This window comes from Sciurus carolinensis, chromosome 9, assembly GCF_902686445.1.
Source record: "Sciurus carolinensis chromosome 9, mSciCar1.2, whole genome shotgun sequence".
Lineage (NCBI taxonomy): Eukaryota > Metazoa > Chordata > Mammalia > Rodentia > Sciuridae > Sciurus > Sciurus carolinensis.
In genome coordinates, this window is record NC_062221.1 from 27124898 (window position 1) to 27152498 (window position 27601).

The 27601-nt window shown below is 37.3% G+C and overlaps 1 protein-coding gene and 1 non-coding gene across 2 annotated transcripts in view; both read right to left on the reverse strand.

Moving 5' to 3' along the window:
* Positions 1-27601, reverse strand: part of Dock3 (dedicator of cytokinesis 3) — a 712604-nt gene that overhangs the window by 483683 nt on the left and 201320 nt on the right.
* Positions 10674-10746, reverse strand: Trnam-cau (transfer RNA methionine (anticodon CAU)). The gene has a single exon. It is a non-coding gene; the product is annotated as a tRNA-Met (tRNA).

A 27601-nucleotide genomic window follows, 5' to 3' on the forward strand; every position in this document is an offset into this window, starting at 1 on the left:
TTTTGTAGTGTAGCTTTCTAGTTCTGAATCCCTTTAGCTTTTGATTATCATAGAAGTTTTCAATTCACCTTCAATTCTGAAGCTTAATTTTGCTGAGTATAGAAATTTTGATTAGCATGCATTTTCTTTCAGAGCTTAGTATACATTATTTCAAGACTTTCTATCTTTTAGTGTGTGGATTGAAAAATCACCTGAGATCTGACTATGTTTATCTCTAAATATAACCAGTTCCTTATCTTTACCAGCTTTTGAAACTTTATCCTTATTCTGTATGTTAGACATTTTCATAATAATGTTTCTTAGAGTACATCTGTTGTAATTTTGTATGTTTGGAGTCCTACATGCAACCTGTATTTGATTTTCCATTTCATTCTTTTTTTTAGTTTATTTTTATTGTAATAAAAAAAGGATACATGTTGTTTCTGTTTGTACATGAAGTAAAGGCATACTATTTGTGTAATCATACATCTACATAGGGTAATGATGTTTGATTCATTATGTTATTTTTTTCCTTCCCCCACCCCTCCCACCCCTCTTTTCCCTCAATACTGTTCCTACTTCCTCCAATCTTACCCCCAACTCACCCCCCATTATGTGTCATCATCTGCTTATCAGCAAGATCATTCATCCTCCTGGTTTTTTGAGATTGGTTTATCTCACTTAGCATGATATTCTCCAATTTCATCAATTTGCCTGTAAATGCCATCATTTTATTATTCTTTATAGCTGAGTAATATTCCATTGTATATATATACACCACAGTTTCTTTATCCATTCATCAACTGAAGGGCATCTAGGTTGGTTCCACAGTCTGGCTATTGTGAATTGAGCAGCTATGAACATTTGATGTGGCTGCATCTCTATAGTATGCTGATTTTAAGTCCTTTGGGTATAAGCCAAGGAGTGGGACAGCTGGGTCAAATGGTGGTTCCATTCCAAGTTTTCTGAGGAATCTCCATACTGCTTTCCAGAGTGGCTGCACTAATTTGCAACCCCACCAGCAATGTACAAGTGTACCTTTTTCCCCACATCCTCGCCAACACCTATTGTTGCTTGTATTCTTGATAGTCACGATTCTAATTGGGGTGACATGGAATCTTAGGGTAGTTTTGATTTGCATTTCTCTTATTTCTAAAGACGTTGAACATTTTTTTCATTTATCTGTTGATTGCTTGTAGATCTTCTTCTGTGAAGTGTCTATTCATATCCTTAGCCCATTTGTTGATTGGGTTATTTGTATTCTTGGTGTAGAGTTTTTTGAGTTCTTTATATATTCTGGAAATTAGTGCTCTATCTGAAGTATGAGTGGCAAATATTTTCTCCCACTCTGTAGGTTCTGTCTCCACATTGTTGATAGTTTCCTTTGCTGAGAGAAAGCTTTTTAGTTTGAATGTATCCCAATTATTGATTCTTGCTTTTATTTCTTGTGCAATGGGAGTCCTGTTAAGGAAGTCTGATCCTAAGCTGACATGTTGAAGATTAGGACCTAATTTTTCTTCTATAAGATGAAGGGCCTCTGGTCTGATTTCAAGGTCCTTGATCCATTTTGAGTTAAGTTTTGTGCAGGGTGAGAGATAGGGGTTTAATTTCATTCTGTTGCATATGGATTTCCAGTTTTCCCAGCACCATTTGTTGAAGATGCTATCTTTTCTCCATCGCATATTTTTGGCCCCTTTGTCTAGTATGAGAAAATTGTATTTATTTGGGTTTGTGTCCATGTCCTCTATTCTGTACCATTGATCTACCTGTCTATTTTGGTGCCAATACCATGCCGTTTTTGTTACTATTGCTCTGTAGTATAGTTGAAGTTCTGGTATTGTGATACCCCCTGTTTCATTCTTCCTGCTAAGGATTGCTTTAGCTATTCTGGGTTTCTTATTCTTCCAGATGAATTTCATGATTGCTTCTGTAAGGTACACATCATTGGGATTTTAACTGGAATTGCACTGAACCTGTATAGCGCTTTTGGTAGTATGGCCATTTTGATAATATTAATTCTTCCTATCCAAGAACATGGGAGATCTTTCCATCTTCTAAGGTCTTCCTCAATTTCTTTCTTCAATGTTTTGTAGTTTTCATTGTAGAGATCTTTTACCTCTTTGGTAAGATTGATTCCCAAGTATTTTATTTTTTTTGAGGCTATTCCAACTGGAGTTGTTTTCCTCATTTCCCTTTCAGATGTTTCATCACTTGTATATAAAAGTTTTAGATTTATGTGTGTTGATTTTATAACATGCTATATTGCTGAATTCAATGATGAGGTTTAGAAATTTTCTGGAGGAGTTTTTTTGATCCTCTAAATATAGAATCATGTCATTAGCAAATAGTGACAGCTTAAGTTCCTCTTTTCCTATTTGTGTCCCTTTAATTTCTTTAGTCTATCTACTTGCTCTGGCTAGAGTTTTGAGGACAATGTTGAATAGAAGTGGTGAAAGAGGACATCCCTGTCTTGTTCCCGTTTTTAAAGGGAATGGATTCAGTTTTTCTCCATTAAGAATGATGTTGGCCATGGGCTTAGCATAAATAGCCTTCAGGTATGTTCCTACTATCCCTGTTTTTCTAGTGTTTTGAGCATGAAGGGGTGTTGCATTTTGTCGAATGCTTTTTCTGTGTCAACTGAAATAACCATATGATTCTTATCCTTAAGTCTATTGACATGATGGATTATGTTTACTGATTTATGGATGTTAAATCATCCTTGAAATTCCAGGGATGAACCCCACTTGATCGTGGTGCATCATTTTCTTAATATGTTTTTGGATACGGTTTGCCAGTCTTTTGTTAAGGATCTTTGCATCTATATTCATCAAGGATATTGGTCTAAAATTTTCTTCCCTTGATGTGTCTTTTCCTGGTTTGGGTATGAGGGTGATATTAGCTTCATAGAATGAGTTTGGTAGGGTACCCTCCTTTTCTATTTCCTGGAATACTTTGAGAGGTATTGGATTGAGTTCTTCTTTGAAGGTCTTTTGAACTCGGCTGAGAACCCGTTTGGTCCTGGGCTTTTCTTGGTTTCTAGGTTTTTAATGGCTTCTTCTATTTCATTGCTTGATATTGATCTGTTTAAATTGTGTATGTCATCCTGGTTCAGTTTGGGGGGAGCATATGTCTCTAGAAATTTGTCAATGTCTTTGGTAGTTTCTATTTTGTTGGAATATAGATTTTCAAAGTAGCTTCTCATTATGTTCTGTATCTCAGTGGTGTCTGTCGTGATATTTCCTTTTTCATCACGAATTTTAGTAATTTGAGTCTTCTCTCTCCTTGTCTTTGTTAGTGTGGCTAAGGGTTTGTCTATTTTGTTTACTTTCTCAAAGAACCAACTTTTTGTTTTGTCAATTTTTTGAATTGTTTCTTTTGTTTCAATTTCATTGATTTCAGCTCTGATTTTAATTATTTCCTGTCTTCTACTACTTTTGCTGTTATTCTGTTCCTCTTTTTCTAGGGTTTTGAGGTGTAATGTTAGGTCATTTAGTTGTTGACTTTTCATTCTTTTCTTGAATGTGCTCCATGAAATGAATTTTCCTCTTAGTACTGCTTTCATAGTGTCCCAGAGATTTTGATATGTTGTATCGTTATTCTCATTGACCTCTAAGAATTTTTTTATCTCCTCCCTGATGTTTTCTGTTATCCATGTTTCATTCAATAGCACATTATTTAGTCTCCAGGTGTTGGAGTAATTTCTGTTCTTTATTTTCTCATTGATTTCTACTCTCAGTCCATTATGATCTGATAGAACATAAGGTAGTAGCTCAATTTATTTTGCATTTCCTGAGGGCTGCTTTGTGGCATACCATATAATCTATTTTCTAGAAGGTTCCATGTCCTGCTGAGAAGAAAGTGAATCCACTCGTTGACGGATGGAATATTCTATATCTATATGTCTATTAAGTCTAGGTTATTGATTGTGTTATTGAGTTCTATGGTTTCTTTGTTTGGTTTTTGTTTGGAAGATCTATCTAGTGGTGACAGTGGTATATTAAAGTCAGCCAGAATTACTGTGTTGTGGTCTATGTGATACCTGAAATTGAGAAGGAATTGTTTGATGTACAGGGATGCACCGTTGTTTGGGGCATAAATATTTACTATCGTTATGTCTTCCTGATTTTTGGTTCCCTTAAGCAGTATGAAAAGACTTTCTTTATCCCTTCTGACTAACTTTGGCTTGAAGTTCACATTATCTGATATGACGATGGAAACCCCCGCTTTTTTACTGAGTCCACGTGTGGTAGGTTTTTTCCCATTCTTTCACATATAGTCTCTGGATGTCTTTTTCTCTGAGATGAGTCTCTTGAAGGCACCATATTGTTCGGTCTTTCTTTTTAATCCATTTTGCCAATCTATGTCTTTTGATTGATGAGTTTAGGCCATTAACATTCAGGGTTATTATTGAGATATAATTTGTATTCCCAGTCATTTGGCTTATTTTTGGTTTTTAATTTGGCTTGGTTTCTCCTTTGAGTGGGTTTTAATCTCAGATAGTTCCTCCCTTTGCGGACCTACTTTGTTGTTTTGTTTTTGTTTTTGTTTTTTTTTATTGTAAACAAACGGGATACATGATGTTTCTCTGTTTGTACATGGCATAAAGGCATACCATTTGTGTAATCATAAATTTACATAGGGTAATGTTGTTTGATTCATTCTGTTATTTTTTCCCTTCCCCCCCACCCCTCCCACCCCTCCCCTCCCTCTATACAGTCCTTCCTTCTTCCATTCTTGCCCCCATCCCTAAACCTAACTCTAACTCTAATACTAACCCCTCCCACCCCCAATTATGTGTCATCATCCACTTATTAGCGATATCATTCGTCCATTGGTTTTTTGAGATTGGCTTATCTCACTTAGCATGATATTCTCCAGTTTCATCCATTTGCCTGCAAATGCCATAATTTTATCATTCTTTATGGCTGAATAATATTCCATTGTATATATATACCACATTTTCTTTATCCATTCATCAATTGAAGGACATCTAGGTTGGTTCCACAATCTGGCTATTGTGAACTGAGCAGCTATGAACATTGATGTGGCTGTATCTCTCTAATATGCTGATTTTAAGTCCTTTGGGTATAGGCCAAGGAGTGGGATAGTTGGGTCAAATGGTGGTTCCATTCCAACTTTTCTAAGGAATCTCCACACTGCTTTCCAGAGTGGCTGCACTAATTTGCAGCCCCACCAGCAATGTATGAGTGTACCTTTCTCCCCACATCCTCGCCAACACCTTTTGTTCCTTGTATTCTTGATAATCGCCATTCTAATTGGGGTGAGATGGAATCTTAGGGTGGTTTTGATTTGCATTTCTCTTATTACTAGAGATGTTGAACATTTTTCCATATGTTTGTTGATTGCTTGTAGATCTTCTTCTGTAAAGTTTCTATTCACTTCCTTAGCCCATTTGTCGATTGGATTATTTGCATTCTTGGTGTAGAGTTTTTTGAGTTCTTTATAGATTCTGGAGATTAGTGCTCTATCTGAAGTCTGATTGGCAAAGATTTTCTCCCACTCTGTAGGCTCTTTCTTCGCATTGCTGATAGTTTCCTTTGCTGAGAGAAAGCTTTTTAGTTTGAATGTATCCCAGTTATTAATTCTTGCTTTTATTTCTTGTGCTATGGGAGTCCTGTTGAGGAACTCTGGTCCTAAGCTGACATGTTGAAGCTCTGGACCTACTTCTTCTTCTATAAGATGCAAGGTCTCTGGTCTGATTCCGAGATCCTTAATCCATTTTGAGTTTAGTTTCGTACATGGAGAGAGATATGGCTTTAGTTTCATTCTGTTGCATATGGATTTCCAATTCTCCCAGCACCATTTGTTGAAGAGGCTATCTTTTCTCCATCGCATATTTTTGGCCCCTTTGTCTAGTATGAGAAAATTGTATTTATTTGGGTTTGTGTCCGTGTCCTCTATTCTGTACCATTGATCCACCTTTCTATATTGGTACCAATACCATGCCGTTTTTGTTACTATTGCTTTGTAGTAGAGTTGAAGATCTGGTATTGCGATACCCCCTGCTTCACTCTTTCTGCCAAGGATTGCTTTAGCTATTCTGGGATTTTTATTCTTCCAGATGAATTTCATAATTGCTTGCTCTATTTCTGTTAGGTACATCATTGGGATTTTAATTGGAATAGCACTGAATCTGTATAGCACTTTTGGTAGTATGGCCATTTTGACAATATTAATTCTGCCTATCCAAGAACATGGGAGATCTTTCCATCTTCTAAGGTTTTCTTGAATTTCTTTCTTTAGTGCTCTGTAGTTCTCATTGTAGAGGTCTTTCACCTCTTTTGTGAGCTTGATTCCCAAATATTTTATTTTTTTCGATGCTATTGTGAATGGGGTAGTTTTCCTAATTTCTCTTTCTGAAGATTCATCGCTTATGTATAAAAATGCCTTAGATTTATGTGCATTGATCTTATATCCTGCTACTTTACTGAATTCACTTATGAGATCTAAAAGTTTTCTGGTGGAATTTCCTGGTTCCTCTAAGTATATAATCATATCATCAGCAAATAGGGATAGTTTGAGTTCTTCTTTTCCTATTCGTATCCCTTTAATTTCTTTGGTCTGTCTAATTGCTCTGGCTAGAGTTTCAAGGACGATATTGAATAAAGTGGTGAAAGAGGGCATCCCTGCCTTGTTCCAGTTTTTAGAGGGAATGCTTTCAGTTTTTCACCATTTAGAATGATATTGGCCATGGGCTTAGCGTAGATGGACTTTACAATGTTAAGGAATGTTCCCACTGTCCCTGTTTTTTCTAGTGTTTTGAGCATGAAGGGGTGCTGTATTTTATCAAATGCTTTTTCTGCATCTATCAAAATAATCATGTGATTCTTGACTTTAAGTCTATTGATATGGTGAATGACATTTATTGATTTCCTGATGTTGAACCAACCTTGCAGCCCTGGGATGAAACCCACTTGATCATGGTGCACTATCTTTTTAATATGTTTTTGTATGCGATTTGCTAAAATTTTGTTTAGAATTTTTGCGTCGATGTTCATTAAGGATATTGGTCTGAAATTTTCTTTCCTCGATGTGTCTCTGTCTGGTTTAGGTATCAGGGTGATATTGGCTCCATAGAATGAGTTTGGGAGGGTTCCCTCCTCTTCTATTTTATGGAATACTTTGAGAAGTATTGGAATGAGCTCTTCTTTAAAGGTTTTGTAGAACTCGGCTGAGAACCCATCTGGTCCTGGACTTTTCTTTGTTGGTAGGCTATTGATGACTTCTTCTATTTCATTACTTGAAATTGGTCTATTTAAATTGTGTATGTCCTCCTCGTTCAGTTTAGGCAATTCATATGTCTCTAGAAACCTGTTGATGTCTTCAAAATTTTCTATTTTGTTGGAGTATAGATTTTCAAAATAGCTTCTAATTATGTTTTGTATTTCAGTCGTGTCTGTTGTGATATTTCCTTGTTCATTCCGAATTTTAGTGATTTGGGTTTTCTCTCGTCTTCTCTTTGTTAGTGTGGCTAAAGGTTTATCAATTTTGTTTATTTTTTCAAAGAACCAACTATTTATTTTGTCAATTTTTTGTATTGTTTCTTTTGTTTCAATTTCGTTGATTTCAGCTCTCACTTTAACTATTTCCTGTCTTCTACTACTTTTGGTGTACGTTTGTTCTTCTTTTTCTAGGGCTTTGAGCTGTAGTGTTAGGTCGTTTATTTTTTGAGTTTTACTTTTTATTAAATGCGCTCCATGAAATAAATCTTCCTCTAAGTACTGCTTTCATAGTGTCCCACAGATTTTGATATGATGTTTCTTTGTTCTCGTTTACCTCCAAGAATTTTTTAATCTCCTTCCTAATATCTTCTGTTATCCATTCATCATATAATAGGATATTGTTTAATCTCCAGGTGTTGGAGTAGTTTCTGTTTTTTACTCTTTCATTTATTTCTAACTTCAATCCATTATGATCTGATAGAATACAAGGTAGTGTCTCTATCTTCTTGTATTTGCTGGCATTAGCTTTGTGGCATAATATATGGTCTATTTTAGAGAAGAATCCATGTGCTGCTGAGAAGAAAGTGTATTCGCTCTTGGTTGGATGGTATATTCTATAAATGTCTGTTAAGTCTAAATTACTGATTGTGTTATTGAGATCTCTGGTTTCTTTGTTCCATTTTTGTTTGGAAGATCTGTCCAGTGGTGAGAGAGGCGTGTTAAAATCACCTAGTATTATTGTGTTATGGTCTATTTGGTTCCTAAAATTGAGAAGGATTTGTTTAACATACATGGATGAGCCACTGTTTGGGGCATAGATGTTTATGATTGTTATATCTTGCTGATTTATGCTTCCCTTAAGCAGTATGAAATGTCCTTCTTTATCCCTTCTGACTAACATTGGCTTGAAGTCCACATTATCTGAAATGAGGATGGATACTCCAGCTTTTTTGCTGTCCATGTGCATGGTATGTTTTTCCCCATCCTTTCACCTTTAGTCTATGGGTATCTCTTTCTATGAGGTGAGTCTTGCACGCAACATATCGTTGGATCTTTCTTTTTAATCCAATCTGCCAGTCTATGTCTTTTGATTGATGAATTCAGGCCATTAACATTCACGGTTATTATTGAGATATGATTTGTATTCCCGGTCATTTGGTTCATATTTAAATTTTTATTTATTTATTTATTTATTTTTTGACACATCTTGGTTCCTCCTTTATTTGACAGTTCCTTTAGGGTAATTCCTCCCTTTGCTGATATGCTTCTTTTTTTATCTCTTCCTCATAAATATTTTGCTGAGAATGTTCTGTAATGTTGGCTTTCTTTTTGTAAATTCTTTTAGCTTTTGTTTATCATGGAATGATCTTATTTCATCATCAAATTGTTGTTCCAGGCCCTTCTAGCTTTTAGGGTCTGGATTGAAAAATCTGCTGATATCCGTATTGGTTTCCCCCTGAATGTAATTTGGTTCTTTTCTCTCACAGCCTTTAAAATTCTGCCTTTATTTTGTATGTTAGGTATTTTCATTATAATGTGCCTTGGTGTGGATCTGTTGTAATTTTGTGTATTTGAAGTCCTATAAGCCTCTTGGACTTGATTTTCCATTTCATTCTTCAGATTTGGGAAATTTTCTGATATTATTTCATTGAATAGATTATTTGTTCGTTTGGTTTGTTTCTCTAAGCCTTCCTCAATCCCAATAATTCTTAAATTTGGCCTTTTCATGATATCCCATAGTTCTTGCAGATTCTGTTCATGATTTCTTACCATCTTCTCTGTTTGTTCAACTTTGCTTTCGAGGTTAAATATTTTGTCTTCAATATCTGAAGTTCTGTCTTCCAGGTGTTCTATCCTATGGGTTATGCTTTCTATGGAGTTCTTAATTTGGTTTATTGTTTCCTTCATTTCAAGGATTTGTGTTTGGTTTTTTTTCACTATCTCTAACTCTTTATTGAAATGATCTTTTGCTTCCTGAATTTGCTCTGTTAACTGTCGATTGGTGTGATCATTCAATGCCTGCATTTGCTCTTTCATCTCATCGTTTGCTTCCCTAATCATTTTAATTATGTACATTCTGAACTCCCTTTCTGTCATTTCTTAACTTGGCTATTGTGAATTGTTTCTCTATAGTATGCTGACATTAAATATTTTGGATATATACTTTAGGAATGGGATAGCTGGATCTTTTGGTGGTTCCATTCCTTGTTGGTTTTTTATTTTGAGTTTTATGTTTATATATATAAGTTGGGTTCATTCCAACAAACTTATACATGCATGGAAATCAATTTCAGTTTATGATCTCTCCCTTGTCTCTACTGTTTTTCCCTCCTGTTCTCCCTCCCCTTTCCACTTCACCTTCCTGTATTCCACTAGATTTTATTTTGCTCATCTATTAATTTGTATTTGATCCTTTATGTTATCCAATCCTTTCCCCCCCACCTTCCTTTATTTTACTCTGGTTACTGCATATGACTAATTTCACTTAGCATGATATTCTCCATTTCTATCCATTTACTGGCAAATGCCATAATTCATTCATTCTAACGATGGAGTAGAACTCCATTATGTATATATACTACAGTTTCTTAATCCATTAATCAATTGATGGGCATGAGGGATGAACCCATAATTTAGTCATTGATCCATTTCAATTTGAGTTTTGTGCAAGGTGAGAGAGAGGGATCTTATTTCATTTTTCTGCATCCAAAATTCACCTATCGAGTTTCTCCAGCACCATTTGTTAAAAAGTCAGTCTTTTCCAAGACTGTTGGCACATTTACTAAATATCAGATGGCTACAAGTTTGTGGATCCATCGGTCTTCATGTCTATTTTGGAGCCAAAACTGTGAGGTTTTTCTTACTACAGCTCTATAGAACAATTTCAGATCAGGTATTGTGATGCCTCCTGCTTGACTTTTCTTGCTCAGTATTGCTTTGGCTATTCTCTTATTCTTCCAAATGAATTTAAGAATTGTTTTTTTCTAATTCAGTGAAGAATTTCATTGGTATTTTGGTGGGAACTGCACTGAATCTGTATATTGCTTTTGGTATTATGGCCATTTTGACAATATTAATTCTGCCTATCTAAGAACATGGCAAGTCTTTCCATCTTCTAAGGTCTTCTTCAATGTCTTTCTTAAGTGTTCTGTAATTTTCATTGTAGAGCTCTTTTACCTTCTTGGTTAGATTAATTTCCAAGTATTTACTCTTTTTTTTTTTTTTTTTTTTTGGTGGTACTGGGGATTGAACTCAGGGCCTTGTGCTTATGAGGCACGCACTCTACCAACTGAGCTATCTCCCCAGCCCTATTTACTCTTTCTGAAGTGATGGTGAAGGGGATGGTCTTTCCTGATTTCTTTCTTGGCTGAATTACTGTTGGAGTATAGGAAAGTTATTGATTTATGGGTGTTGATCTTGACTGCTACTTCACTCTGGAAGTCTTCTGGTAGAGTTTTTTAAATCTTCTAGATATAGGATCATATTGTTGGCAAACAGAGTTAGTTTGATTTCTTCTTTTCCTATTTGTATCCCTTTGATTTCCTTTTCTTGCCTGGTTGCTCTGGCAATCTGGATTTTGAGGCCTATATTGAATGGGAATGGTGACAGTGGACAACCCTGTCTTGTTCCTGAATTTAATGAAAATGCTTTTAGCTTTTCTCCATTGTTGGCTCTGGATTTGTCATAAATGACCTTTACGATGTTGAGATAAGTTCCTTCAATCCCTAGCTTCTCCGGTGTTTTTAATATGAATTCGTGGGGTGGGTTTTATCAAGGGCTTTTTCTGTATCTGTTGAGATGATCATGTGATTTTTATCCTTAATTCTGTTTAAGTGATGAATTACATTTATTGATTGCATATGTTGAACCAGTCTCACATCCCTGGAATGAAACCCACTTGATCATGGTGTAATATCTCTTTGTGTGTTTTTGGATGAGTTTTGCTGATATTTTATTAAGGATTTTTGCATCTATGTTCATCAGGATATTGGTCTATGGTTCTCCTTCCTTGATGTGTCCTTGTCTGATTTGCTATCAGGGTTCTACTACTTTCATAAAAAGTATTTGGGAGTGTTTTTTCCCTTTTATTTTTTGTGGAATAATTTGAGGAAGACTGCTATTAATGGTTCTGTAAAGGTCTGGTAGAACTCAGCAGAGAATCAATCAGTTCCTGCGCAAGTTTTTATTGCTGCTTCAGTTTCATTACTTGATGGGGTTCTGTTTAGGTTTTCTATGCCTTCGGGTTCAGTTGGGCAGATCATATGTATCTAGAAATTGGTCCATATCTTCCAGAGTTTCCAGGTAATTGGAGTATAAATTTTCAAAATAGGCTCTCATAATCCTTTGGATTTCTGATAGGTCTGTGGGGATACCTCTTTTTTCATCTCTGATCATGTTGATTTGCTGCTTCTCACCATTTCTTTTGGTTGCTTTGGCTAGGGGTTTGTCAATTTTATTTCTTTTCAAAGAGCCAACTCTTCATTATGTTTACAATTTCATTGATTTTGACACTAATCTTAATTATTTCCTATCTTCTACTGGCTTGGGAATTAGGTTGTTCTTTTTCTAAAGTGCTGAGGTGAAGCATAATCTTATTTATCTGAGGTCTGTCTAATTTTTAAAAAATTGTTTTGGTCTAACTTTTTAATGGAGGCACTCAGCACTTTATCTCTTCCTCTCAGAACTGCTTTCATACTCTCCCAGAGATTTTGATATTTGTGTCTTTGTTCTCACTTTTTTCTAAAAATTTCTTGATTTCTATTCTTATTTCTTCTTTGATACATTCTTCATTTAAGAGAGTATTGTTTCATCTCCATGTGTTTATGTGGTTCCTATTAATTTTCTTGCTGTTGATTTCTAACTTCATTCTGTTATGATCTGATAGGATACAGGGATTATATCAGTTTTTTATATTTGCTAAGATTTGCTTTGTGGCCTAAAATATGATCTATTTTAGAAAAAGTTCCATGTGCAGCTGGAAGAAGATAAATTCAATTGGTTTAGGTTGGAATATTCTGTAGATGTCCATTGGGTCCATTTGATTTATAGTGTTGTTTATGTTGGAGATATCTTTGTTGACTTTTTGTTTTGATGACCTGTCTATTGGTGATGAGGGTGTACTAAAGTCCCCCAGAATTATTGGTCATGGAGTATTTTTTTTTCATGTAATTGGGTGCATTGACATTTGGAGCATAAGTATCTTCTGGTTGGACTGTTCCCTCTACTAGGATGTAATGGCCTTCTTTGTCTCTTCTGATTCATTTTTGCTTGAAATCTGCTTTGTCAGATATGAGAATAGCTATGCCTGCTTTATTTATTCAGTCATATGCCTGGGATATTTTCTGCCATCCTTTTACTTTCACCTGTGGGATCTTTGCCTGTAAGATGAGTCTTCTGTACACAGCACATAGTTGGAGCTTGTTGTTTTGATCGATTCCGCTAATCTGTGTCTTTTAATTGGGAAGTTGAGACCATTAACATTCAGTGTTGATATATGGGGTTGTGTTTGTGGTTTCCTGCCTTTTTTTTTTTTTTTTTAGCTATATTTTATCTTGTGTTGAAACTCAATTAGTGGATTGTTCTTCTGTTGAACTTCCTTTTTTGTGGAACTTGAGCATTGTTTTTAGTTCCCCTGTGCGAAGTTTATCTTTGGCTATTGTTTGTAGTGGCAAGTTGGTGCTCATGAATTCTTTTTGTTTATTTTATTCTTGTTGTAGAATGTTTTTATCTCCCCCTCAAATTTGAAACTGAGTTTTGCTGGGTGTAGTAACCTTGGCTGACAGTTGTTTTCTCTTAGGGTTTGAAACATCTCATTCTAGGCCCCCCCTTCTTTTAGGGTCTGAGCTAAGAAATCAGAAGTGAACCTTACTGGTTTGCCTCTAAATGTGACCTGATGTTTCTCTCTTGAAGCTTTTCATATTCTTTCCTTGTTTTCTATGTTAGGCATTTTGATTATGATAGGTTTCGGTGAACTTCTCATTTGGCTGGGTCTATCTGGGGTCCTGTAAGCCTCCTGTGTGCAGATGTCTATCTTGTTGCTGATGTGGGAGAAGTTTTCTGTAACTATCTCATTGAAATGTTCTTCATGCCATGTTCTCATCTATCCCAGTGATTCTCAGGTTTGGTCCTTTAGTGTTGTCCCAGAGTTCTTGCATTTTTCTGATCATGTTCTATAATTTCTTCCCCTTCCCTGCTTTCTGTGTACTCACAATCACATGGCCTGTCTTCAGTGCCTCAAGTTCTGTCTTCAAGAGCTGAGGTTTTCTGTCTAATCTGTCTAATCTGATAGTGATGCCTTCATGTTAGTGATGCCTTCATTTTTAATTTGATTGTGTCTTTCATTTCGAGTGCTGCTAGGAGTGCTGCTTGGTTTCTTTTCACTATATCTGCTTCTTCATTAAAGTGGTCTTTCATCTGTAATTGCTCTCAATTCCTTCCTTAGATCTTCTTTTAGTTCATTGAGCTTTCTGATAATCAGTTTTTTTTTTTTTAAATAATCTTTCTCTGGGTTTTTGTCCACCTCACTATCAGTAGGAATACTTTGTTGGGGGATTATGAAGTCGGGGGGAGAGTTGCCTGTTTTCTCATGTTTTCAGAGGTCTTGTTCTTGCACATCAATTGGATTCCTCTACCTCCCTTGTTTGTGCGTGTCCTTTTGTGTGCAGTTATCTTACTTGTTTTGGAACTTCTCTCTGATGTATGGGTAGATGCCCACTGGTGGAACCCTAGTTCTCTCTCTGGTTATTCTTCCTTGAGTCCTTGTTAATGGTTTGGGGCTTTTTGTCTCCTCTCTTCTTTGAGTTGGAGTAATGTGAATGGATCTTTATTTCTCTTGCAGAATCTTTAAACCTGTGAACTTTTAGTGTCCCTGCATGTTCCCAGTATCTCACAGAATGGGAGCAAAATAAATAGCAATAACAGTTGTTGCAAACAACAAGCAGTGAGTTGTGTTAATGTCCTCAACATTAATTGCCACCAATAAATAGGAATGGTGGGTTCAGCAGTTGTCAGTAGTGAGAACAGAAATCATGAACCAGCTCTGGCTTTAAAGCAAATAGCAGATGTCAGCTATATCGTCCACAGTGGTAATGACTGTACTAGCATTAATGGTGAGGGCAGGTGTTATATAAACTAGTTCTGAATGAAGGTAAAAATACAATTAATAGGGGAAAAGAAAATGTGTTAAAAAGTTAGAAAAGACTTCACAGTTTCAGAAAGTGAAGAGAAGAATAGTAGCAGGAGATACTGGGACAGACGGGTTAGGAAAAATTGAAGAATCACAGTATTGTGAGAGAGGGAGAGAGCACAATAGATTCTGGCCAACAGCACAAGACGACAAGATTGAAAGAGAAATAAACACATGAAAAGAGTACAAAATCAGACTGATGTATACAATCCAATGAACCTGAACCCTCACAAGACAGTGCCAGTTAAAGATAATTCCATTTTTTAAAATGATGAATATGAGAGAATAGAAGACATAGAAGTGTATGTATGCATGCTTATGAAAGAATCAGGATCTCCAGATTCCTCTCTCTCTCTCTCTCTCTCTCTCTCTCTCTCTCTCACACACACACACACACACACACACACACACACACACGGAAGGAATAAGAAAAGATAATTTTAAAATACATAAGGGTATATGGGTATATACATCTAATGGAAACTATCCAATATCTTGGTGTAGATAAAGGGACCCTCTCCCCTGAAGTGGTCAAAATATTTGACTGGTATGGGTGGTCAGTGTCTATGTCCAATAATCTTTCTTAGCAGTTATTATTGAGTAAAGTACTGACAGAACGAGCATTGTGGGATGTTAACCCCTTCCTGTTATTGTGTTGCTCTCTGAGTTACCAACTCAGATGAAACTCTTTGATGTGTATCTGTTTTCCTATTCACCAGTATGAGATGGGATGGGCTAAGATGTACCATTGGTTTGTGTTTTGTCCATTCATACCAGATCTGTGCACTCCCAGGGTACGACTTCTGCATCATGTTCCATGAAGGGAAAACATCTGGCAGATGGTGCTGAGATCTATTTGGTCCTCTGAACTATTTGGGCTAGGTTGAAAGATGTCTTCTTTGAAGAGACTAGGTTGATATGCCCCTATGGCTAGACTTTAGCTGATCCTTCCTGTGGGTGTGGTTTTCGAGTGTCTCCTGAGAAATCCAACGGGGGGACAGCAGGACTTATCCTGCACTCGCTTGTGCACAGCACTTCAGCTCTCCCAGTATAGTTCCTGAGTATATTCACCCTTGCCCACCCTGACTCCCAGACCGAGTCAGCTGGTCACATGAGTGGTCAAACACAAAGGCTCCCCTTTGCCCTTCCAACTCAAGTCCCCTGAGGTAAAGTCTACTCCATGCTCATTTCTCCCATATTATGCAGATATTGCCTAGGTCCCACGATAGATGTCAGCTGGAATATTGTGACTGTGAGTGGGTTTTTTTTTCTGATTTCTTGAGTCCCACTGATGTCATGAAGCATGCTCTGGCCCCAAGATCACTCCCGCCTCAGCTCTCTGCATGCTTATTATACCCCAATGTTCTTATTAACAACGCAGTGTGCCTGTCAAGGAACCGCATGGTTTGCCACATCTTGGTTCATGTAAATTCGGTCAGTGTTTTTTAATCTCAGATTTCTCTGCACTGAGGCACACCACAGCATCACGGGAAATGCAGCTCACTCTAGTTCCCCTCCCTCTGTCCATGGGGGATTGGCTCCAGCAGCTGCTACCTGTGATGAACTTTCTTCTTTATTTTATTGTATTCAACCTTCTGAACCCCCAAGCTGCTCTGAGTGTCCAGTGTTAATTCCTACTTAATCCCTCTTCCATCCACCTCCCTGAGAAGCTGTATAATCTCTACCTTGGTTTCAAGCCACAGAGCAACTTGGAAATCTCCCTGCAACACTCATCTATCTTCCCAAAATCATCCACAGAGAAATTTTTGACTTTTTTTTTAACCTTTGTTCCATCTATTCTACATTTTAATCATTTTTTTCTTTTATCTTATTTTTTATACTTTCATTCCATTTTTCTCTCTTCTAATTCTTTTTGTTAATTTTTAACTTTTTAGTTTATTCTGTAACATTCATTCCTGTCCTATTGTTGTTGATGTTGGGAAGGTTGCTATTTTTAACTGATTATTACTATATTTCTTTATCTGGTTTATTTTTATGTTGTGGGTGTTACTATAATTTGTTTTATTCCTTCTGTGTGGAGCTGGGGATCAAAATTGACACCTTGAATATAACAGGTGAGTGCTTTCCTACTCAGCTACACATCCCAGTTGAGACAAAATGCACCTCATTCTAACCACAACTACTCCAGCTCAAGCCTTAGCAGCTACTTTGACTTAAGGGAACAGGGAGGTAAAAGACCCTCAGTGACTTCACAGACCCAAGGAGGCACAGATGGCAGGGACAGGGCTGGAGTCCTGTTCCTGGATACTCGCCCTCATATCTACAGCAGACAAAAATAACACACTGTTCTGGATACTGCACTTATGAAAGACCTCAGTATATGTAACTCCCATATAGACAGAGCATTGTTTTTTTAAATAAATATAAAATATTTATTTATATATAAATTTTCTTGACAAAGCAATTATACATTTTTATGGGTTTCAGTGTGGTATTTTAGTACATGTATACAATGCATCATCAGATCAAGTCAACTGGTATATCAACCACCTCAAATATTTTGTCTACAAATATTTATCATTTCTATTTGTTGGGAACATTCAGAATCTTCTCATTTTGAAATATCTATCAATTGTTGCCAACCATAATTATTCTACTTTGCTACAGAACATTAGAAGTCATTTCTCCCATCTCATTCTACCTCTATACCCGCAAGCCCTTCCCTTTCTCCCACATCTTCTGAAGCTCTAGGCAGAGCACTGTTAATAAGACTGGAGGAAAAATGACAGAGCATGCACCCTATATAATCTGTGATATATAACACACCAACTTGAACCACAAGATGTTCCCCATTCTTGCAAGACCCCAGAGGAAATAGGTGTCTCAGGCTCTGACATAGTAGGCACTCTGTCTAAATCCACCAATCGCAGAAAAGCCACAGTGAAACTACACTACTAATTTCATTTGAAATTAAATTCAACATTACACAACATACTAAAAATCCACTGATAACACACCAATAAGACCAGGCTATTCCCTAAGAAGTCCCTCACATTAAGTGAAAGACACACGGCATAAAAGATGTGCAAATCTTAATACATACAACAAAAAAAAGGATAAAAAAGGCAACATGAGTCCTCTGAAAGTTCATAAATCTTGATTCCCAAGATATTGCAAGTGGATGAAATGCTGGGGGGAAAAAAATCAAAAGAATGATGATTTTAAATGATCAGTGAATTCAAAGAAGATAGAAATACATGGCTGAATTAATTAAGGAACAAATTGGAGAATATGAACAAGCAATTCAACAAAGAGAAATTCTGAAAAAAGAAGCAAAGAGAAGTCTTAGAAATGAAAAGCTCGATAAGTCAATTTAAAAAAAAAAATCAGTTCAAAGTCTCACCAACAGACTAGCTCAAGCAGAAGAAAGAAGATCAACTTTTAAGACAAGGTTGATGAATTATCATATTCAGAAAGAAATTTTAAAACCTAACCTTATGAATCACAGATGTAGACAAAAAAGCAGAGTTATAGACTAAAGGCATTCGGTGAAATAATTGTAGAGATCTTACCAAATGTTGTAAAATATATGGACAACCGGGTAACACAAGGCATTTATAACCCCAAATATACTTCGTGTCTCCTTGGCCTTTAGAGTTTTTGCTGATAAATCTGCTTTTATTCTGATAGGTTTGTCATATTAAGTGACTTGGTACTTTTCTCTTGCATTTTCAATATTCTTTCTTTATTCTGTACATTTGGCACTTTAACTATAACATGATTGTAGAGGATCCTTTCTGGTCAGGTCTTTCTGGGGTTATAAATGCCTTGTGTTACCTGGTTTTAGTATATGTAGAGATCTCAAATAAATAACCTAATGATGTATATCAAGATATTGGGGGCAAAAACAAGAATAAAGCAAACCCAAAATCAGTTGAAAGAAAGAATAAATATCAGAGTAGAAATAATAAATAGAGACTAAAAGAGAAATACAAAGGATCAATGAAAAAGAAAGTTGTTTCTCTGAAAAGACAAGATTCTTGGTTTAATTCCAGTACTACAAAGTTGATGCAACATATACAAATCGATAAATGTGATATCCCACAAATAAAATCAAAGATAAAAATAATATGATAATCCTAAAAGATATAGAATAAGCACTGCATACAATCAACATTCTTTTGGATGAGAATCCAAAAGAAACTAGGTACAGAGATATATAATACCTCAACATATTAAAGGCTATATATGAAAAACCCAGTGCAAACAGCACACTGAATGGGAAAAAACTGAAAGTATTGTTATGGGCTGATTTAAAGATTGAGCTAAGCTAACTCCATTTTGTTCAGACATTTAACCCTATGTAAAAATCAGCCCCCCCTCCTTTCCTTTCTTGGTGAGCCCACTTGCAGAGCAGCTAGCACCTGCACCTTCCCCCACTTGTACCCTGACCACAAAATCCTGAACTTGTAGAATATAAGTTTGCCCCTCTGAACAAGTACTGATAATTCTGAGAAACTTCTTTACATAAACTGTGTTTTTCACTGCCAACCTCTCTCTCCCCCTTTCCTTGTGATTTTCCAGCTTTTAAGCAGCAGTTGACCCCCAGGCATGTGTCAAACACAGCAGAACTGTTTGCTTTCTGCTTCCCCAGCCCTGACCAGAATAAATTCTTTGTCTTTTGCTTCAGAAGGCCCCAGAGTTTTTATTTGGGATATTGGAATAGTGTCTTAACAGTATTACCTCTAAAATCAAGAAAGAGACACAGACATCCACTCTTACCACTCTTACTCAACAGAGTACTTAAAATTTTATCCAGAGCAGTCATGCAAGAGAAAGAAATAAGAGTGCCACCAACAGGACATTATCCCTGTTTTCGGTTATGTTTCCATACTTAGAAGACCCTAAAGGCTCCACCAAAAGAGGAAATCCAAAGATGGAGGATGAAAGGAAGGCTGCATTTCCTGCTGTTTGGTTTAGAATTCAAGCAGTGAGAGTACTGCTTGTCAGTGAGGTGAGTGAAAGAAGGAAGAAATTCACCAAAATTCAATATCTGACAGTCAAGAAATTCTTATAAATTCCCAGAAATTCAGGTACATTAATCAAAGGACAAGAAAGGTATTTTAGAGCCAAGCTGGAAACAGCAGTACTGCTTCACTGCAGAAGGGAGAAAGAACATAAATGGAAAGAGAAACAATGGACAAATTTGGCATGGAAAAAAACAAAGAACAGAAAAACAGTCTGAACTTAGCTGAATCACAGGATGCAGAGCAAGCCAGTGTTTGAAAAGTGCCCTGTTTCTCAACTGGAAAGCAGTGAGCTGAAGAGGGGAGCCATCTTGAGGAGGCCAAGTTAGAGCTTTTAGCTGCAGTAGACTAGGAGATCATAGAAAATATTGTCATACTATCCCAGCAAGTACCTACCAAGTGGCCTATGGCATACACAGCAGAACATGATTGAAACAGGCACAGGAGACTGTACCCAGGAGAATTCAAGTCAGAGATATGGAGCAAAGTGTAACTCACTTTCCCTTTGAGGTTGGCGGCTCACATGACCATCTGAAAAGGGTTAGGAAACTGAGCATATGGGCATGAGTACACACAGGGATTTCACTCAGGGATGGAGCCTAAGAAAGTCACATTCATGAGCAGCAGAATGTGCAAGTCCTATGGGGAGGGGGTGTTGGCTTCCTCACACTACTAGTAGAATTCTGGGCTCTCTCTCAGATCCAGAGACCAGCATCTGCCCAGCCCTAGGGGTGTGCTGATCTAATCTCACCGCAGCTGATATCACCCAACAAAGTCCCAAAGGCCTGATTAGAGCTGAAGCCCAGACACCAAAACTTTCCATTTAGAACTTGCAGCAGTCCTGGGAGCACAATGATCTGATCAGACTGGGGGAAAAAAATCTAAAACTCTGACAGTATTTCCCATGCCATTATACCTTACACACAAGAGAAGGGAAGATAAGAGTTATTTCAGTCATCTGAGGTTCCAGATCACTCCAACTAACATTTCAATGAGCAACACAAAAAGAGTAAGAGTTTAACAACCCCTAACCCTTTCTCTCTCTAAGGGGTAAAAAGATCAAGAAAAAAATAAATGAAGGGTAGTCTAGCATAGGCAATGAACATCCACATTTGTCAACAGTTTTGACCAATTCAGCAGAAATAATTCTTTCATTTTTCATTAACAACTTTTTCCTTTTTTGTTGTTTTTGTTTTTGTTTTGTTTTGTTTTTGGTGTTCTTTCTGTACTGACTGTTTTGTTGATCTACGTATATATACATACGTGCTTCTTTTTTATTGTCTTTATGTTTATTATTTTTCTTTAAAGGATTAAAAGTTTTTCAATTCATTTTGGATTTTTGTTTCTCTTGTTGCAATCTCCACTATCTTCTCCCTCTAATAGCCAATTTCTCTTGTTCTCTCATTCCCTTTATTTTGTTGCTTTTTCCTCCCCTTTCTGTATAACCATCACTTGCTATATCCCTTCTAACTTCTGTTCACATTTTGAATATGCTAAACTTTCTTTTACCTTCCTACTACATTTTCTTTTAATAAACTTTATTTTATTTATAAACTTTATAACTTTAAAACTTTACCATCTTTTAGAACTACTTCTTTTTTATAATTCCTGATCTCACCATTTATGTTGTTGTAATTATTAGTATTACCTATGTAGAGATCTAGGATCCAAGATGGCGGCCTAGAGGGAGACTGCACCCCCAGTCGCTCCAGAACCCAGGAGTTAAGAAGGGGAGGCATTGAGACACTCGGACTGAAATAGAGCCACGGGTGAGTCTGCCCACTGGGTAAAGCTCGGCCCGGGTGGCAGGCCCAGATAGAGGCGGCTTATCGGAGCCAGGCAGGGCAGCTAGAGTCATCCGCAGGCAGCCCTGCGCACTCCGGCGGTGGGCCCCGCCCACACAGCCAGCTTCTCCAGGTTCTCGGAACGGAACTGGCCCGCTAGTGAGAGCCTTTCTGACCAGAACAAGCTCTGAGTCCCGGAGCCAGTGCAGCGCAGCGTACTCCGGCACGCAAGCAGATTCAGGGACCAGGATAGGACAGCCAGAGACTTCCCCAAGTAGCCTGGACCCCTGTGGTGGGAGGTGCCTTTCAAGGTTAGCTTCTCGGAGCTGACCGCCCAGTGAGAGTCTTTTTACATAGAACCAGCCACAAGCCCCCGAACCAACGGAGAGCTTCGATCCGCAAGAAGCCTCTGGGATCACGGCAGGGCAGCCAGAGACCTCTTCAGGCGCCTCTGCCCACTCCGGCTGCAGGCTCTCTTCACGGGGCGATCCAAGATGGCGGCCTAGAGGGAGACTGCACCCCCAGTTGCTCCAGAACCCAGGAGTTAAGAAGGGGAGGCATTGAGAGACTCGGACTGAAATAGAGCCACAGGTGAGTCTGCCTACTGGGTAAAGCTCGGCCCGGGTGGCAGGCCCAGATAGAGGTGGTTTATTGGAGCCGGGCAGGGCAGCTACAGTCTTCCCAAGGTAGCCTTCCACACTCCGGCAGTGGGCTCCTCCCACACGGCCAGCTGCACGGCACAGGCCAACAGTGAGAGCATTTCCGCACAGAGCCAGTTCCAAACCATGGAACCAGTAGGGGGCTAGGGGCAGTTTTCTTCGGATGCGCTGCTTTATCAGATTCCTCCAAGACATCAGGCTACTGAAGACTGTGAGGTGATACACTGGAAATCTTCATGGAAACTATAAGCGAATAGCGGAAAACTGCAATATCTCAGGGTCCCACTGACAACTGACCAATATGAGAAAAGAAGGGAAGAAAATGTCCCAAACAAACCTAGATACTACATCAATAAAACCCAATGACAGCACAGCAGAAAAAATGTCAGAAAGGGAGTTCAGAATGTACGTAATTAAAACGATCAGGGAAGCTAATGAGGAGATGAAAGAGCAAATGCAGGCATTGAAGGAGGAGATGAAAGAGCAAATGCAGGCATTAAATGATCGCACCAATCAACAGTTAAAAGACCAAATACGGGAAGCAAGAGATCATTTCAATAAAGAGTTAGAGATACTGAAAAAAAAACAAACTGAAATACTTGAAATGAAGGAAACAATAAACCAAGTTAAAAACTCCATAGAAAGCATAACCAATAGGATAGAACACCTGGAAGACAGAACCTCAGACATTGAACACAAATTATTTAATCTTGAAAGCAAAGTTGGCCAAACATAAAAGATGGTAAGAAATCATGAACAGAATCTACAAGAATTATGGGATATCATGAAAAGGCCAAATTTAAGAATTATTGGGATTGAGGAAGGCTTAGAGAAACAAACCAAAGGAATGAACAATCTATTCAATGAAATAATAACAGAAAATTTCCCAAATCTGAAGAATGAAATGGAAAACCAAGTACAAGAGGCTTATAGAACTCCAAACATACAAAATTACAACAGACCCACACCAAGGCACATTATTATGAAAATACCTAACATACAAAATAAAGACAGAATTTTAAAGGCTGCGAGAGAAAAGAATCAAATTACATTCAGAGGGAAACCAATAAGAATATCAGCAGATTTTTCAATCCAGACCCTAAAAGTTAGAAGGGCCTGGAACAACATATACCAAGCCCTGAAAGAAAACGGATGCCAACCAAGAATCTTATACCCAGCAAAACTTACCTTCAAATTTGACGATGAAATAAGATCCTTCCATGTTGAACAAAAGCTAAAGGAATTTACCAAAAGAAAGCCAGCATTACAGAACATTCTCAGCAAAATATTCCATGAGGAAGAGATGAAAAACAACGATGCAAATCAGCAACAGGAGGCGCTAGCCTAAAGGAATAGCCAAATAAAGGAGAAACCAAATCATGTCAAAAACAAATATGAGTCAATTGACTGGGAATACAAATCATATCACAATAATAACCCTGAATGTTAATGGCCTGAATTCATCAATCAAAAGACACAGACTGGCACATTGGATTAAAAAGAAAAATCCAAGAATATGCTGCCTGCAAGAGACTCATCTCATATAAAGAGACACCCATAGACTAAAGGTGAAAGGATGGGGAAAAACATACCATGCACACGGACACAGCAAAAAAGCTGGAGTATCCCTCCTCATCTCAGATAATGTGGACTTCAAACCAAAACTAGTCAGAAGGGATAAAGAAGGACATTACATGCTGCTTAAGGGAAGCAAAAATCAGCAAGATATAACAATCATAAATATCTATGCCCCGAACATTGGCTCATCCACGTACGTCAAACAAATCCTTCTCAATTCCAGAAATCAAATAGACCACAACACAATAATACTAGGCGATTTTAACACACCTCTCTCACCACTGAATAGATCGTCCAAACAAAAATTGAATAAAGAAACTATAGATCTCAACAACACAATCAGCAATTTAGACTTAACGGACATATATACAATATACCATCCAACAAAGAACGAATACACTTTCTTCTCAGCAGCACATGGATCCTTCTCTAAAATAGACCATATTTTATGACACAAAGCTACTGTTAGCAAATACAAGAAGATAGAGATACTACCTTGTACTCTATCAGATCATAATGGATTGAAATTAGAAATAAATGACAGAATAAAAAACAGAAACTTCTCCAATACCTGGAGACTAAATAATACACTATTATATGATGAATGGATAACAGAAGACATCAGGAGGGAAATAAAAAATTCTTAGAAGTAAACAAGAACAAAGACACATCATATCAAAATCTCTGGGACACTATGAAAGCAGGACTTAGAGAAAGATTTATTTCATGGGGTGCATTCAAAAAAAGAAGTAGAAATCAACAAATAAACGACTTAACACTACAGCTCAAAGCGCTAGAAAAAGAAGAGCAGACCAATACCAAAAGTAGTAGAAGACAAGAAATAGTTAAAATCAGAGCCGAAATCAACGAAATCGAAACAAAAGAAACAATTGGAAAAATTAACAAAATAAATAGTTGGTTCTTTGAAAAAATAAATAAAATTAATAAACCCTTAGCCACACTAACAAAGAGAAAGAGGGAGAAAACTCAAATTACTAAAATTCGGAATGAACAAGGAAACATCACAACAGACACGAGTGAAATACAAAACATAATTAGAAGCTATTTCGAAAATCTATACTCCAACAAAACAGAAAACCTCGAAGACATCAACAAATTTCTAGAGACATATGAATTACCTAAACTGAACGAGGAGGACATACACAACTTAAATAAACCAATTTCAAGCAATGAAATAGAAGAGGTCATCAAAAGCCTACCAACAAAGAAAAGTCCAGGACCAGATGGGTTCTCAGCCGAGTTCTACAAAACCTTTAAAGAAGAGCTCATTCCAATACTCCTCAAAGTATTCCATGAAATAGAAGAGGAGGGAACCCTCCCAAACTCGTTCTATGGAGCCAATATCACCCTGATACCTAAACCAGACAGAGACACATCGAGGAAAGAAAATTTCAGACCAATATCCTTAATGAATATCGATGCAAAAATTCTCAACAAAATTTCAGCAAATCGCATACAAATATATATTAAAAAGATAGTGCACCACGATCAAGTGGGTTTTATCCCAGGGCTGCAAGGTTGGTTCAACATTCGGAAATCAATAAATGTCATTCACCATATCAACAGACTTAAAGTTAAGAATCACATGATTATTTCAATAGATGCAGAAAAAGCATTCGATAAAATACAGCATCCCTTCATGCTCAAAACACTAGAAAAAATTGGGGTAGTGGGAACATTCCTAAACATTATAAAGGCAATCTACGCTAAGCCCATGGCTAATATCATTCTAAATGGTGAAAAACTGAAAGCGTTCCCCCTAAAAACTGGAACAAGGCAGGGATGCCCTCTTTCACCGCTTCTATTCAACATCGTCCTTGAAACTCTAGCCAGAGCAATCAGACAAACCAAAGAAATTAAAGGGATACGAATAGGAAAAGAAGAACTCAAACTATCCCTGTTCGTTGATGACATGATTATATATTTAGAGGAACCTGGAAATTCCACCAGAAAACTTTTAGAACTCATAAGTGAATTCAGTAAAGTAGCAGGTTACAAGATCAATGCTCATAAATCCAATGCATTTTTATACATAAGTGATGAATCTTCAGAAAGAGAAATTAGGAAAACTACCCCATTCACAATAGCATCGAAAAAATAAAATACTTGGGAATCAATCTCACAAAAGAGGTGAAAGACCTCTACAATGAGAACTACAGAACACTAAAGAAAGAAATTCAAGAAAACCTTAGAAGATGGAAAGATCTCCCATGTTCCTGGATAGGCAGAATTAATATCGTCAAAATGGCTATACTACCTAAAGTGCTATACAGATTCAATGCAATTCCAATTAAAATCCCAATGATGTACCTTGCAGAAATAGAGCAAGCAATTATGAAATTCATCTGGAAGAATAAAAAACCTAGAATAGCTAAAGCAATCCTCAGTAGCAAGAGCGAAGCAGAGGGTATTGCAATACCAGATCTTCAACTCTACTACAAAGCAATAGTAACAAAAACGGCATGGTATTGGTACCAAAATAGACAGGTAGATCAATGGTACAGAATAGAGGACATGGACACAAACCCAAATAAATACAATTTTCTCATACTAGACAAAGGTTCCAAAAATATGCAATGGAGGAAAGATAGCTTCTTCAACAAATGGTGCTGGGAAAACTGGAAAACTATATGCAACAGAATGAATTTAAACCCCTATCTCTCACCCTACACAAAACTCAACTCAAAATGGATCAAGGACCTCGGAATCAGACCAGAGACCCTGCATCTTATAGAAGAAAAAGTAGGTCCAAATCTCCAACTTGTTGGCTTAGGATCAGACTTCCTTAACAGGACTCCCATAGCACAAGAAATAAAAACAAGAATCAAAAACTGGGATAGATACAAACTTAAAAGTTTTCTCTCAGCAAAGGAACTATCAGAAATGTGAAGAGAGAGCCTACAGAGTGGGAGAATATTTTTGCCAACCATACCTCAGATAGAGTGCTAATTTCCAGAATCTATAAAGAACTCAAAAAACTCTACACGAAGAATACAAATAATCCAATCAACAAATGGGCTAAGGAAATGAACAGACACTTCACGGAAGAAGATGTACAAGTAATCAACAGATATATGAAAAAATGTTCAACATCCCTAGTAATAAGGGAAATGCAAATCAAAACTACCCTAAGATTTCATCTCACCCCAATTAGAATGGCGATTACCAAGAATACAAGCAACAATAGGTGTTGGCGAGGATGTGGTGAAAAAGGAACACTCATACATTGCTGGTGGGGTTGCAAATTAGTGCAAATTAGTGCAAATTAGTGCAGCCACTCTGGAAAGCAGTGTGGAGATTCCTCAGAAAACTTGGAATGGAAACACCATTTGACCCAGCTATCCCACTCCTTGGCCTATACCCAAAGGACTTAAAATCAGCATACTACAGAGATACAGCCACATCAATGTTCATTGCTGCTCAATTCACCATAGCCAGATTGTGGAACCAACCTAGATGCCCTTCAGTTGATGAATGGATAAAGAAACTGTGGCATATTTATACAATGGAATATTACTCCGCAATGAAGAATGATAAAATTATGGCATTTTTAGGCAAATGGTCGAAATTGGAGAATATCATGCCAAGTGAGATAAGCCAATCTCAAAAAACTAAAGGACGAATGATCTCGCTGATAAGCGGATGAGGACATATAATGGGGGGTGGGAGGGGTTAGCATTAGGTTTAGGGTTAGGTTTAGGGTTAGGGATAAGGAGAGCGGTAAGAATGAAGGAAAGAAGGACTGTATAGAGGGAAAAGAGGGGTGGGAGGGGTGGGGGGGAAGGGAAAAAAATAAACATCATTACCCTATGTAAACGTAAAAAAAATAATAATAATAAAAAAAAAAGAGATCTAGGTCACAGCAATTTATTTTTATTGCTGTTACAACTGCTGATCCACCACTGCTGATTTTGTGGTAGTATGCAGATATCATAGTATGAAC